This window comes from Ranitomeya variabilis, chromosome 3 (genome assembly GCF_051348905.1).
Source record: "Ranitomeya variabilis isolate aRanVar5 chromosome 3, aRanVar5.hap1, whole genome shotgun sequence".
NCBI lineage: Eukaryota > Metazoa > Chordata > Amphibia > Anura > Dendrobatidae > Ranitomeya > Ranitomeya variabilis.
This window is the reverse complement of record NC_135234.1, coordinates 87,493,514-87,508,674: the sequence shown is the minus strand read 5'-3', so window position 1 is coordinate 87,508,674 and position 15,161 is coordinate 87,493,514.

Sequence of the window (15,161 nt, the reverse complement as noted above, 5' to 3'; positions counted from 1 at the left end):
CTTTATAATGCTGTCTACTTTTCAAAGGGCTTTTAACGTTTTCCCAATGTGTGATGTACATTGGTAAATTGTCGTGTGTGTGTGTGGGTGTGGAGAGCAGGTTCAGAAGCCTAGCATGCACCCTACCCGGCAGATACCAACTATTGTGCAGCCACTGCTGTCTAACAGACGTGATTGGACTAGCTCCAATAACCACCTTTAAATGTTGCTGTTAATTTCTGACAACAGCATTTAACACTATTCCATCATTTCGGGTGCCAATGAGCCCCCCAGAAGATGATTGTCAGGTGGTGATTGCCATGACAGTTGGCATCCTAAAGGCTCCAATGGCTATTTATATGCAGCCTATTCTCAGGGTACCGTCACACAGTGGCATTTTCATCGCTACGACGGCACGATTCGTGACGTTCTAGCGATATCGTTACGATCTCGCAGTGTCTGACACGCTACTGCGATCAGGGACCCTGCTGAGAATCGTACGTCGTAGCAGATCGTTTGAAACTTTCTTTCGTCGCTGGATCTCGCGCTGTCATCGCTGGATCGTTGTGTGACGTTGTGTGTGACAGCGATCCATCGATGCGTTCGCTGGTAACCAGGGTAAACATCGGGTTACTAAGCGCAGGGCCGCGCTTAGTAACCCGATGTTTACCGTGGTTACCAGCGTAAAAGTAAAAAACAAACCGTACATACTCACCATCTGATGTCCGTCAGGTCCCTTGCCGTCTGCTTCCCGCTCTGACTGTCTGCCGGCCGGAAAGTGAGAGCAGATCACAGCGGTGACGTCACCGCTGCGCTCTGCTCTCACTGTACGGCGGCACTCAGTCAGAGCAGGAAGCAGACGGCAAGGGACCTGATGGACATCAGATGGTGAGTATGTACGGTTTTGTGAAAAAAAAACACAAAACCGTACATACTCACCATCTGATGTCCATCAGGTCCCTTGCCGTCTGCTTCCTGCTCTGACTGAGTGCCGCCGTACAGTGAGAGCAGAGCGCAGCGGTGACGTCACCGCTGTGATCTGCTCTCACTTTCCGGCCGGCAGACAGAGCGGGAAGCAGACGGCAAGGGACCTGACGGACATCAGATGGTGAGTATGTACGGTTTGTTTTTTACTTTTACGCTGGTAACCACGGTAAACATCGGGTTACTAAGCGCGGCCCTGCGCTTAGTAACCCGATGTTTACCCTGGTTACCCGGGGACTTCGGCATCGCTCCAGCGCTGTGATTGCAAAGTGTGACCGCAGTCTACGACGCTGGAGCGATAATTATACGACGCTGCGACGTCACGGATCGTGCCGTCGTAGCGTCCAAAGTGTCACTGTGTGACAGTACCCTTAGTCTGATTTTGATAGAATGGCATTTTCTCATTATATGCTAATTTCCCAGGACAGCACATCAGGAGCTAGTCATACTCCTCCTCTAGGGACAGAAAAACAAGGGAGGTTAAAAGCCACCCCCCTACACCCTTCACCTCACCCTCAGTGTTTTTCCTGTCCCTAGCAGGAGAGAGCAGAGAGAGGAGCTCAGGAAGAAGGAAAAAAAGCTTACCTGGGGGATCGGAGGGGCCTCACGTTCTTTCTATCCCTCCAGGCTGATGTCTCACTGGGCGGGGGTCCCTCAGCCAGTCGGTGGAGTAGGACGGGGCTCCTGCCTTCCGCGCCTTACCTCTGCGGACGTCTCTAGGCGCTGTGCTGTAGCAGCCGTCTGGGACTTCTGGGTCCCGTGTATGGGCATGCATTCCAGTGGGGACGTCCTGTGGTGTCACAGATTGGACCAGCATAGCGTGGGTTTCAGCATGGAACACTGGAAAAGGCTATGGTAGAAGTATCAAGCAAACCTGGGATTGGGTGTGCTATCTGAACCAAGGATTCTAATTCTTCATGCTCAGAAGCACCATCAGAATAGTCCTGGCCAGTGTAAGTAACCCCCATGGCGGTCATGTGTTTTTTAACTTTCGCCATGACAGCACCCACGTGAGAGAGGGATCCATCCATAGGAACAGGAAACCTACAGAAATAAGAGGGCAGTCCACCTCAGTTGGTTTCCTGTTCCTATGGGAACCGAAGGAAGAAGGCCTACAGAAAGAAAACACCTGGGCCAATGCATGCTGCCTGTGCGGTATCTGTGGGAACGGCAGGGGCTGCGGTTCAGAAGCAGCGTCGGGGGAGTTCTCTCCATCAGTCTCCCTCCTCGTCTGACAGGTATCCATGCGTATTGAGTCCGGGGAGGGCGGCCCGGTACCACGTCGACGCGTGGTTGGTGTTCGGGTGAGGCTGCCCCTGACGCACGATATCGGGGGGAAGCATCCGGAAAATGGGCCAGATGCTGGCCGCCTCCGCTACTCCACGGAGGCTGATATCAGTGGGGCAGCCCAGAGATATTGCTGCCTAATGTGCCGGGGAGCGCTCCTGTCCCGCCCGGAAGTGATGGATACTTCTGGGGCAAACCGAAACAGGCGGGGGAACCGCGCCGGATTCAAAATAGCCAGAAGCAAGGGAGCCACCGGTGTGCAAATATGTCATCCCCACAAGAGGAGGCTCAGGACGTGCACTCACCAGAGGTGGACTCTCAAGCGCAAAACACTGGATCCAGGCCCTCCAGCAGAGGTTCCTGCAGGCAGGAGTCGGAAGGATGATGTGGCAGATGCACCCAGGACTCAAGACTATACCCCGTCCTCCAGAACTGGTATTGTATAGCTTCACTGGGCGAGTGTATGGGGCTCTACCTATTAGGTTGACTTATCCTCTTGCTATATAGCCCTTCTTTCAGACCAAGAGGAGACAAAAATCAAAACATAAAGAATGTGCCTTATGTACTCGGCCCCTCCCTGACTCCTACCCTAAGAGATTGTGTCAGGATTGCATTAATAAAACAATGCAGGAGGCTCTGGTGTCATCAGTAGACATCTGCACAATGATAAGGGAAGAGCTTCAGGCCCTGAGCCAGACCAGTATGCCCCAAAGGCACAAAAGTAAGAGGAAGGAAAGGTCCCTCATCCTCTCGGAATCAGACTGACATTAAGCGAGCCTCCGACTCCTCGCAGTCATCTTCGTCACCTCCTTCATCGGACATGGAAGGTCGCTCATGTTTCCCTATAGTTCAATGTTTCTCAACTCCAGTCCTCAAGACCCCACAACAGGTCATGTTTTCACGATTTCCTTGGTCATGCATAGGCGATGGAATTAATGCTTGAGCAGGTGATGAAATTATCACCTGTGCAATACTAAGGAAATCCTGAAAACATGACCTGTTGTGGGGTCTTGAGGACTGGAGTTGAGAGACACTGCTATAGATAGTATCGGCAACCTAGTTAAATCAGTTAGGAACACTATAGGGTGCACAGATTCCAAAGAGGCCCAAACTACGGAAGAGATGTTAGCAGGACTGGCAGAAAGGAAAAGGAGGGCCATTCTTGTAATCCCAGCAGTAAAAGCCCTAAGGCTGGAGTCACACTACAACGAGATACGGCCAAGTCTCGCTGGTTAAAACCCAGCTCTGGCACTGGCACTCCGGCGTGGAGCGTGCAGCTCCATGTATTGCTATGCGGCCGCACACTCCGCTCTGCAGTGCCGGTGCCAGAGCTTGGTTTTAACCTGCGAGACTCGGCTGTATCTCGCTGTGTGAGATCCCGGCCTAATTAAAAGGGAATGGGATAAACTCAGCGGGGCTTCCTTCCCTCAGCTTCTAAAAGGAAGCATCCGTTTAGTGATGAGGAAGTACTAAGCTGGTCAAAAGTCCCTAATGTAGACGCAGCAGTTGCCTCCACTTCCAGACAGCTCAACCCGTGGAAGATGCGGCCATTTTATCGGATCCACTTGACCGCAAATCAGAATCTTCACTAAAAAGGTCCTGGGAAGACGCTACAGGTATTTTTAATCCAGCCATAGCCAGTACATGTACGGCTAGATCCATGCTGGTATGGATCGATCAGCTGGAGCAGCAAGTTTAGCAAAAAGTGTCCAGAGACAAATTGCTATCGGCCATTCCTTTAATCAGAGAGGCAGCAGCATTTATGGCGGATGCTTAAAGGGACACTGTCACCTGAATTTGGAGGGAACAATCTTCAGCCATAGGGGCGGGGTTTTCGGGTGTTTGAATCACCCTTTCCTTACCCGCTGGCTGCATGCTGGCTGCAATATTGGATTGAAGTTCATTCTCTGTCCTCCGTAGTACATGCCTGCGCAAGGCAATCTTGCCTTACACAGGCGTGTACTATTGAGGACAGAGAATGAACTTCAATCCAATATTGCAGCCAGCGGGTAAGGAAAGGGTGAATCAAACAGCCAAAAACCCCGCCTCTATGGCTGAAGATTGTTCCCTCCAAATTCAGGTGACAGTGTCCCTTTAAGCTGACTCTTTACGCCTGGCAGCTAGATCGGATTTTGAGTATAGTTAAAACGGGGCAAATGTTAGAATTCCATCACATCCCCCATGAATCATTTTTCATTACATCTCTCAGGTCGCTGATACAACAGGCGGCTCTTGAGTCAGAAATTGACAGTCTATTATCCAAAGGAGTCCTGATAAAGGTTCCAGAGGGCCAGGAGGAAAGGGGATTTTATTCCCCTTTGTTCCTGGTCTCTAAACCAGATGGGTCGTTTAGAACGATCATTAATTTAAAGAAGTTAAACACATTTATCCTCAATTATAAATTCAAAAAGGAATTAAGTCCACCATAAAACTTCTATTTCCTAGATGTATGATGGCCGGCCTGGATCTAAGAGATGCATACTATCATCTTGCCCATACATGGCGAACATCAGAAATACCTCAGAGTGGCGCTATCTTTTGCGGGAGAGATTCACCACTTCCAGTTTACGGCAATGCCCTTCGGTCTCACTATGGCACCCCGAGTTTTCACGAAGGTGATGTTAGAGGTTATGGCTTTCTTACGTCAGAAGGACATGTTAATTATACCGTATCTTGACGACTTCCTCATAGTAGGAAATTCAACCACCCAATATAAAAATCGTCTAGCTGACACAATTTCGTCCTTTCAGGCATTAGGGTGGATCATCAATTTCAAAAAATCCAGGCTTGTACCTCAGACCCTCCAGTCCTTTTTAGGTCTTCACCTAGACTCAAACGAGTCAGAGATGCCTGCTTCCAGAGGTAAAAATATTACTCATAAAAGAAAAAATTAAAGCTGAAATGGACAGAACCCAGATGTCTCTAAGAAAGGCTATGTCCCTGTTAGGTTCCCTTTCCTCCTGTACCCCGGCAGGCCCAGTATCATACCCGGAAGTTGCAGCATCAGATCCTCTTTGAGGGGAAATGTTTGCAGGGTCATCTTGGAGGAATAATAACTCTATCCGCAGAAGTCTTATCCTCTGGTTTGGTGGTTAGATAATACTCTATCTAGAGGTGTCTCATGAGTGGTGAAATCCTCCTGTATAATCACTACAGACGCTAGCCCTATGGGGTGGGGAGCCCATATGAAAAATGTTACACAGGGTCCGTAGAATATAAGAGAATTACAAGAGTCATCAAATGTAAAGGAGTTAAATGCGGTTAGTTATGCACTGGACCATTTTTTTTCCACAGCTTCAAGGAAAACACGTAAGAGTCATGCCAGACAACAACACAGCAATTTCCTATGTGAGCAGACAAGGCAGAACCAGATCAGAAAGCCTAATGTCTTCTGCAGAGAAAACTTTCGTTTTCGCTGAAAATCATTTGCTATCCTTTTCTGCTCTTCATATTGGGGGGCAAGGACAATTTAAAAGCAGATTTCCTAATCCGCCATACATTGAGGCAAGGAGAATGGTGTCTGAATCACGAAATATTCAGGAAGATCGTGGACATTTTGGGTCTTCCTCAAATAGACCTTTTCGCCACGAGAAACAACAAGCAGGCACAGCGATTCGCCTCCCTGAACGTAACAGATCATCCGGAGATAGTGGATGCCCTTCAAGCTTCATGGCATTTCGAACTAGCGTTTGCGTTTCCGCCAATAATACTGTTGCCACTGGTCATCAGGAAAATCAGGGAGGAGAGGACGAAAATAATGCCGATCGTACCATTCTGGCCCAAGAGGCCATGGTTCTCCTGGCTGCAAGCCATGTCAATGTCAGACCCATGTATCCTCCCTTCAGTCGCCAATCTGCTCTCTCAAGGTCCATTCTTCCATCCTCAAGTCCCACAGAGCAGGAAACATTCCACAACAAAAATTTACTCTAAGATGAGGCGAAAATTCTTAGATTTGTATATGGACACTTGTTCTGGGGATGTTCCGATAACACCTATCTTAGAATTCCTGCAAAGAGGTAAAGATTTAGGCCTGTATTAATACACTAAAAGTCCAGGTATCTGCCCTAGGGGCTCTTTTCGGTTATAACATAGCAGGAGATAGGTGGATATCTCAGTTCATCAAAGCATGTGAAAGTATGAATTCTGCCATATATCTCGTAATCCCCCTGGGACTTGAATCTGGTCCTGGATGCTCTAACGGGGCCCCCCTTTGAACCATTGGACTCAATACTGAATTGGCTTTAAGTCAGATTGCACGACTCGTTAAAGGGTTGATTGTGAGTTTTAGGATCGCTACTTCCAACAGGTGGCGCTATAGAGTTTGTCGTCTTTTTCTCTGAAGAGGCATATTAAATTTCCCAGAAGAGCATTGCAAGGCGAATAAGCCTCCTTACCTTGACAAGCCAGAGCTGGTATGTCACTCTCCATAAGGAGAAACGTTACCCCATAGATTGCAAGAGATCTTTCTTCCCTCTTTCCTTAGTGATATTGTCACTCCAGAAGAAGAAAAATTTCATACCCTAGATGTGAAAAGAACAGTCATGAAGTACATAGATAGATCTAGGGATTGGAGACAGTGCAGGACTCTGTTTATATCCTTTCAGGGTCACAAAAAATGGTACGGAGTCACGAGGGGCACCTTATCACGTTGGATCAGGGACGTGATTTTCCTGGCATACTCCAAAAAATGAAAAACCTCCGGAGGGTATAAAGGGCGCATTCAGCTCAAGCCATGGCATCTTCCTGGGCTGAGAGGGCAGACGTTCCAATTGAATCTATATGTAAGGCTGCTACTTGGTCGACTCCGTCTACTTTCTATAATCACTACAGACTCTTTCTTTCTTCATCTTCTGACTTGTCCTTTGGCAGAGCTGTACTCAGCACGGTGGTCCCTCCCAGGTGATGGATGTCTAGAAGTCTCTCAAGTGGGTGCTGTCGTGGCGATGGGTAAAAAGCCGGATTACTTACCAGTAATGCTCTTTAAATGAGTCCACTACAGCAGCCACTCAGTTCCCTCCCTAGGTTAGTTGTAAATGGTACACGTAATATAGTAGGATAGTATTCTTGGATGTACAAATTTCCTCTGGTACTCTGAAATCCAACTGAGGTGGAGAGGTGGACCGCCCCTTTTATTTCTGTAGGTTTCCTGTTCCTATGGGCGGATCCCTCTCTCAAGTGGGTGCTGTCGTGGACTCACTAAAAGAGCATTACCGGTAAGTAATCCGGCTTTTTCCATCTAACAGGAAGGAATCCCATAGCTAACAGCTCACAATTCTATCTTAAATATGACAGAGGGACTCCTTAAGACCAGGATCTTTTTCCCGCAAAAAGCCTATGGCGTGCAATGCAAAGCTGTGAGAGTCCTACAAAAAGCTTTGTACAGAGTGAATCGCAAAGTTCCTTAAGGACGAACAATCGTCCTTGTTAGCGGACATGCGGGCCATGATTAGGGAAGAGGTCCAAAGTACAGTCGCTAATCTAATACCAGCTCAACCAGCCCAGCGTACTTCCCATCACAAGAGGACTAGGTGGGAGGAATCTTCTGAGGAGGCATATGCTTATTCATATTGCTTGGAAGAGGACGTGGTAGAAGAGTACTCCCCAAATATACTCGGAGGAGAGAAATATGTCTTCTCGTCCGAAAATACGTATGACCTGATAAGAGCAGTATGGGCAACCATGAAGGTTGAAGAGACTACGGTGCCACATACAATACAGGATCAGATGTTTGGAGGGCTGAGAACACAGAGGAACAGAGTGTTCCCAGTCAACCAACACATAGCGCAATGATTCTGGAAGAGTAGGAGGACAAAAAGAGGACTTAAAAATCCTCCAGAAAATTGGAAAAAAATCACAGAGAAAAAAGCAGAGATGATTACCTGCTGAAGCCTCCAAACAAATGCACCAGCAGGGCGCATCGGACTCGATTAATGATGGCAAAAACACAGGTGCAAAAAATACCGATGAAACAACCACTTTCAATCCAGTGTTGGCTGTTTGGCATTAGTGCACAAAAAGATAAGCGATAATAGTCTGTATGTGGCATTGTTCACAGAAGCAATGCAGAGCATCTGGTCTACAGCCTATTACTAAGGCACATACAGGCGGGCTCCCAGTGCTACAAAATGCATGCTGTGTGAATAGAGGCCTACAGTTTACAGAGCCATCTTGGTCCGTTAGTAATAGGCTGTAAACCAGATGCTCTGCATTGCCTGTGTGAACAATGCCACATACAGACTATTATCGCTTATCTTTTTGTGCACTAATGCCAAACAGCCAACACTGGATTGAAAGTGGTTGTTTCATCGGTATTTTTTGCACCTGTGTTTTTGCCATCATTAATCGGGTCCGATGCGCCCTGCTGGTGCATTTGTTTGGAAGCTTCAGCAGGTAATCATCTCTGCTTTTTTCTCTGTGATTTTTTTCCAAGAGTAGAGGACACAAACGTCTGGTTATCCCCAGAGATTTCAAGGCCTGGCTTCCATTTGACCAGGAGGAGGTCAAAATTGGAGAAAATTCCAAAAGTAGATATTCCTAATGCCAAAGTGGCAAAAAAGACCTCAATACCCTTTGAGGATTCCTCCTGCCTCCGGCATGCTATGGACAAAAAGGCAGAGGGCTACTTAAAAGGAGTTTTGAATCCTTAGTAGCCATCATAGAGGCTAATATAGTAGCCAGGTCAATGTGCATATGGATTGATGAGTTGACAACGCAGCTAAAAAATGAATACCCCTAGGGAGGTCATGGTGGACTCCCTCCATATGTTGAAGATGGCAACATAGCTTATGGCGGATGCCTCAGCTGAGTCCGTAAGGTTTGCAGCTAGGAGCAATGTGTTATCCATACGACGGGCCATATGACTCAAGACATGGTCTGGGGTTAGCCATTCAAAGAGGAAACTCTTCAATCCCGTTTTCAGGCACATGTGTCTTTGGTCCGGTCCTAGATGACACCTTAGAGAGGGCCTCTGATGATAAAAAAGAGCGTTCCTGGAGGAAAAATCAAAAAGATATCATTACTTTCGTAGGCCATGTATCCCATATCAATCCCATAAATGGGACTACAAGGGGAAAGGGGAGACTGGAAGGTAGAGTTACCCCAAGGGTGGTAGAGCTATATCTACTCAGTTTTCTTCCGCCCCCTTCGGGAAGACCCTGACGCCAGAAAGGTATCTGTGTGTGGGGTGGGGAGGGGGGACTGCAGGGTTTCCTAACGCAGTGGCAGACCATCACAAACAACCAATGGATCGTGTAAACCATAGGGGAAGGGTATTGGATAGATTTTTCCCATCTCCCCCTCAACAATTTGGTATCACCAGACCTCAAACCCTTTCTGCGTCAAAAAGACTCGGGGGATCATTAAAAATCAGGGGCAATCAGTCCAATACCTCTTGCGGAAATACGTCAGGGTCACTATTCTACCCTTTTTTCCATAAAGAAAAGCCTTGGGGCAAATAAGTAACCATTGTAAATCTAAAACCCCTAAATCAATGGGTCAGTTACAGGAGGTCCAAAATGGAGAGCGTAAGATCACATATTCTCCTAATGGGGAAAAAGTCAGCCATGTGTACACTGGACTTAAGGGACGCATACTGTAATGTGCCCATCCATCCCAACCACCAGCAGTTCCTGAGGTTTGCACTGGAGCATCAAGAGTTAGTCCATCATTTCCATTTTAGGTGCCTACCATTCGACCTTTCCTCGGCACCACGCATCTTTACAAAGATAATGACGTAGGTGGCAGCATTCCTGAGGAAGATAGGAATTATCATAATTTCCTATCTGGATGATATCCTGTTAGTGGTGGACTCATCCATCCTCAGGCAGTAGCTTGCTCATTTGCATACTTATAGTGCAAACTTAAGGCACCCATACATATTAGAATAAAGTATGATGAACCTGTCTATATCGGCACGACACCCGACTCTTCCCTGACATATGATGTCTGGAGATAGAAATATTTGGCATGTTGAATTCCTTTAGATAAGCTGTTGTCAGAAGGGTCCGACAATGGCTCCTTCATAGAAGGCTCAGCCAAGTTTTCCTGGGACGATGGAAGAAATGGCTGTTGGATGAATGATTATTCACCCAACAAGTATCTCACGTGTATGGGGGCCCTTGGACTTGACAGTATAAAGATGCAGCAAATTTATCAAACAATATGGTCCTGTTTGATAAATCTGGCATAGGGTAAATTTTCTTTAACAGGATTAGAAAATCAGCCATGTTGAGTTTAGAATGCTGATAACCTAATAAGAAAGCGATTGTGATGTAATAGATACTTAAAAAGAATTCAAAGCCATTACTGTTAATAACACCTCGGGCAGCACTGGTGATGGATGTAAATTAGAGAAATTGGAGGTAGGAAATGAGATTGTGAGAATGTAGTAGTTTTTTACGATTACTGGCATTAGAATTCTATATATAGAGATATATATCAGTGTTGAAGAAGTGTATTGCAGTTACTGCATCCTTCCGCTGCCACTGTAAGAAATATACTCTAGTCAGGGCCTGGTGTTCATTGCTGTAATGTAAGACCATTTATTGGGCAATAATGCTGCGACATTTTAAGGTTTACTACAGAAAACTGGCAAAAAATTATTTATGAATGGTGTATATCTCTATTTTTTAATTACTATAAATATGGTTAATTTCACAAAAAAGTATTTAAAAAATCAGTCTCATTCTCATCCAGAAAAGTGGGACAATTTTTTTCTCACTTGTCATTCGCGTGCAATCTGTATTTTTACTCTGCAGCTATTAGTTACTTACAGGACCATTTACAGTTTGCTATGTTACAGAATTGTAATGTATCCGTAATAACCAGATGCCATACTGATGGTCTGTTTGGCATCCGATTATTTCTCATACTCATCCGACTTCAGAGTCAAATCGGCCATCTGCACTGCCTCATTGCATAACATAGGTCAGCGTGCTATCCTATAAAAAAAAATGGCTGTCTGATGTACCCGGTAGTGAGCAAACCCTTAATCTTTTAATCCATATCACAAGCATTACAGTGAAGTCACGTCACAAGGGTCTTTCTTGCTGATGGGATTGGGGTACTAGGCACCCTCTGATCAAATTTTGATATTCAATCAAAATGCCATAAATATATATATTGGGTATGCCCATTTGCACCACATGTACAAATACCTACAGTATATAGACAATTTATAGACAATAATTTGATTTCCGTATATCCTAAAGAAAGTGTCCACTTTTTTTAACCCCCCCCCCACAAAAGTTTCTCATCATTGAGCAGCTGCTAGAAATATTAACTCTTTCTAAGTTTATATTATCCAAATATTGAACAGTGTTAGTAAACTTTGGCCAATGTTTGTTGAGAAGATGAACATTGTGACTTTGTGAAACATACTGCAAGCAAATAAAATTATTTTAAAGCACCACTCCAGCATTTTTATTTAATTCAATTCTGGAGTGGTGCCACTAATCTAAGGTCTCAGCACTTAGTCTTATACTTCAAGCCACCGTCTTCAGCTCTTCCCAGAGCCGCTCTGATCTCGCGCCACCATCTTGTAACCGAAACTTCTGACTGACGGGAAGTCAGAGGTAATGGTTACAAGCTCTCGGTGTAGGTCTATGAGACCCTCGTCCTGGCTCTCATCGACTTACAATTTTATGTATGTCTATGGAGTGATCCGGCAGGTCTCAAGACAGCCGGAGAGGCGCCAATAACAGATGAAGACTGCGGCTGGTAAGTATGAGACTAGGGCAGAGAATATACATTAGCGACACCATGCCAGCATTGAAATTATAAAATTACAAAAAAAAAAATTGCTGGAGTGGTGCGTTAGTAATACATTTTCCAGATCAAAGGAAAAAAAATTGATAGAATTGTCAACACACTCATACAAAAGGAATCCACAGTGAGGTTGTTTTCCCATGTCTATGAAATGCAGGTTGTAATCTTATTACAAGACCCGGCCCGATCGCCGAGTCTTCTGATCTGCGCTGGCACACACGTAGGCATAAATGATGCAGTTAGCTCAGGTCAGGAGCACCGGTGGTCAGGCTGGACAAGTGAGACCGGCCATTGCTGCCAAGATCGAAAAAGTTCATTTCCTCCCGATAGTTGGGTGCTCAGTGTGGCCGCCGTATGGATTTAGAACGCCAAAATCCATCAGATTAATCCCATAAAGCAGTTTTTTACATAACACATTCCCTTTAAATGGTATGTGCCCACAATCAGGAAATTTGGACGCAGCATATTTTTGCTGCATCCAAAACGCTATGTTCATGGAGTTAATTCTGCATGAATTCATTGAACAATGCGGATTTACTGCATCCAATACATTCTATTGTGGAAATTTCTGTTGTGAAGAACGCCGGTGAGTTTATGCAGGGTTAAATAGAAGCACAATGGGCATGGGATTTCTATAAATCCCATCCACTGTGTTTGTATCGTAGAACGGAGCGTTTAGGACGCAGCGCAGGTGAGCTGCTATTCCTGATCGTGGGCAGGTACCCTAAGAGTCACCCAGTTCCTCTGAAATTAACAGCTTAGGGAAACTTTAATATATGGGGTCTTTAAAGCGAACCTATCAGTGGGATTTTGCTAAGTAAACTACAGGCATTGTCAGGTTGCCGCTGTTACACTCATTAAAATGGTACATGGGGTAATCCGTCTTGTAGTTCTTGTGTAATCAGTATGGTACATGGGGTAATCCGTCTTGTAGTTCTTGTGTAATCAGTATTACAAGTTTTCGGTAGATGAGATGCTCGTACTCTGAGGCGGTACTGTAGGCAGAGTCTTATAGTCTTATCTTCCTGCTTTAACCAGATTAAGGAATAAACCGAAGCCCAAACATGTTCCTTATCAGAGAGACAGACTGTTTGTGCTTCGGGGCGGCCTGTGGGCAGGTCTTTCCTTGGTTTCCCTGGCTTAGAGCAGGAAGATAAGACTCTGCCCTCAGTCCGCCCCGGAGCACATGCATATCATTAACTGAAAACTTCTAACACTGACTACACAAGAACCACAAGATTGATTTCTTCACCCTGGTATCATTATAATCAGTTTAACACTGCCAACCTGACAGTTTCTGTAGGTTACTTTGCAAAATCCTGCTGACAGGTTTGCTTTCAAAGTATCTGTTACTTTTTATGAATCCAGTAGATTAGGCTGGCTTCATATGTCTGTTGGTTGCAACTTCTGTCATTGTACAAAAGAAAAAAAATGCGTCATGCTGTCATTTTTTCCCCCATTATATTGAACAGCACCCAAGCAAACTCCACTTTAGTAACGGGCTCATGTGGCGCTATTTGGGTTTGTGAAAGGATGGAACGGTTTCTTACAAGCGGTCCATTTGGCACTCCCAAGCACTTGTGTAAACCTAGTCTTACATAGAGATGAGCGAATATGGTCGGCTCCCTTCTTATTTGGCAAGCTATAGCACTTACCGAATAAGCTGCATCAGGACCCCGGATACCTGGCGCGCTCCTGATAATCAGCTGTATGTGTTGTGGCTGTGTGACAGTGAGAGACTGTGTGTTGGGCTCTCCATGCATGTGTTGTGATTGTCACACAGCCGCGACACATGCAGCTGCGGGGCCGGACAGCTGATCAGCAGGAGCGCTCCAGGTATCCGGGTTCCTGATGCAGCTTATTCGGCAAGCGCTATAGCTTGCCGAGTAAGGAGGGAGCCGAACATATTCGCTCATCTCTAGTCTTACACTTTTGAAAACAAACAATTGTAATAAATATCTCCTTTCACATTTTATTTTTTATTGCAGAGAAGTAACCATCTGTGGCAACAATCAACATCTCCATGATGTCTTTTGAGCAATAATATAAATCTTCAAAACCTGAAACATCTCCATCCCAGTAGAGAATCGTCACAAAATGCCTTTTCCCAGCTATGACATGTGCAGAGACTCCCAGCATAATTCTAGTAAGACCAAGTGCCAGTCAAGTGCCACCGATGAACTCAAATGTTTCCACTGCCATTGTACGTGTTGCTGTCATAGACCTGGGAAACGTGAGCATATTGTTCAAATCACAATCAAAGGCGAAATAACAATCAAAGGCGAAATAACAATCAGCTGTCCTTCTCGCACCTCTCTTTGCTATGAGCACATTCTTCCTTGTAAATGTGTCAAGGCCAGTACTTGCACTGTCGAAAATTGCAAAAAAGCCTTAATACTGGCGGAGAAATGGAACGGCCTCATCCCTAAGCCTTTAAACAGTGTCCTCTCTTCTTCATGTCACTTAAAGAAACCGTATTGCAAATGTGGCACCATGTCTTCCAATGATTCATCTCTGATTAAGAAAATTTAAATGCCTGGAATTCTGAAAGCAGCCATATTAGTCACCTGATTCTAGGAAGGTTTTCATGGACCATGGCATGCCACCTCCTCAAGGACTTCGAAACAACTGTATGTTGATGCTTCTTACATGAAGAATAAGCATTTAAGCAGGGGCTGTAAGACATTTGTTGATACCATTAAACAGTTTGTAGGCTCAGCATGATTCAATGGTTTTGACGCTTAGTACTTGTAGCATTTATTACATTTGTGTAGAATCATATTTGACGTGTGTCACACGTGCGTGCGTACTGTTTCGAGTGAACGTGGATCGTGGTCCCACTGTGCTGTGGCCCGAGGAGAGTCTGGAAGGGCGTGACTAAGTGGCTCCCCAAGACTGACCCCAGATGCACGGCGAAACATGGTGTCGCGATCCGAGGAGAGTCTGGAGAGACGTGACCAGGTGCTACAAACCAGGACTGACCTCTGTCACACGGCAGCTGACCCTCAACGAGATATGAAGGTTCTGGCGGAGACGACTGATATGCAGGCAGGTGTAGAGCCCAGTTCAGTCTAGACGTGCAGGAACAGGTTCAGGAAGAACTGGGTCACTGGCAGGTATGACTAGAATACAAGAACGGATAAGAC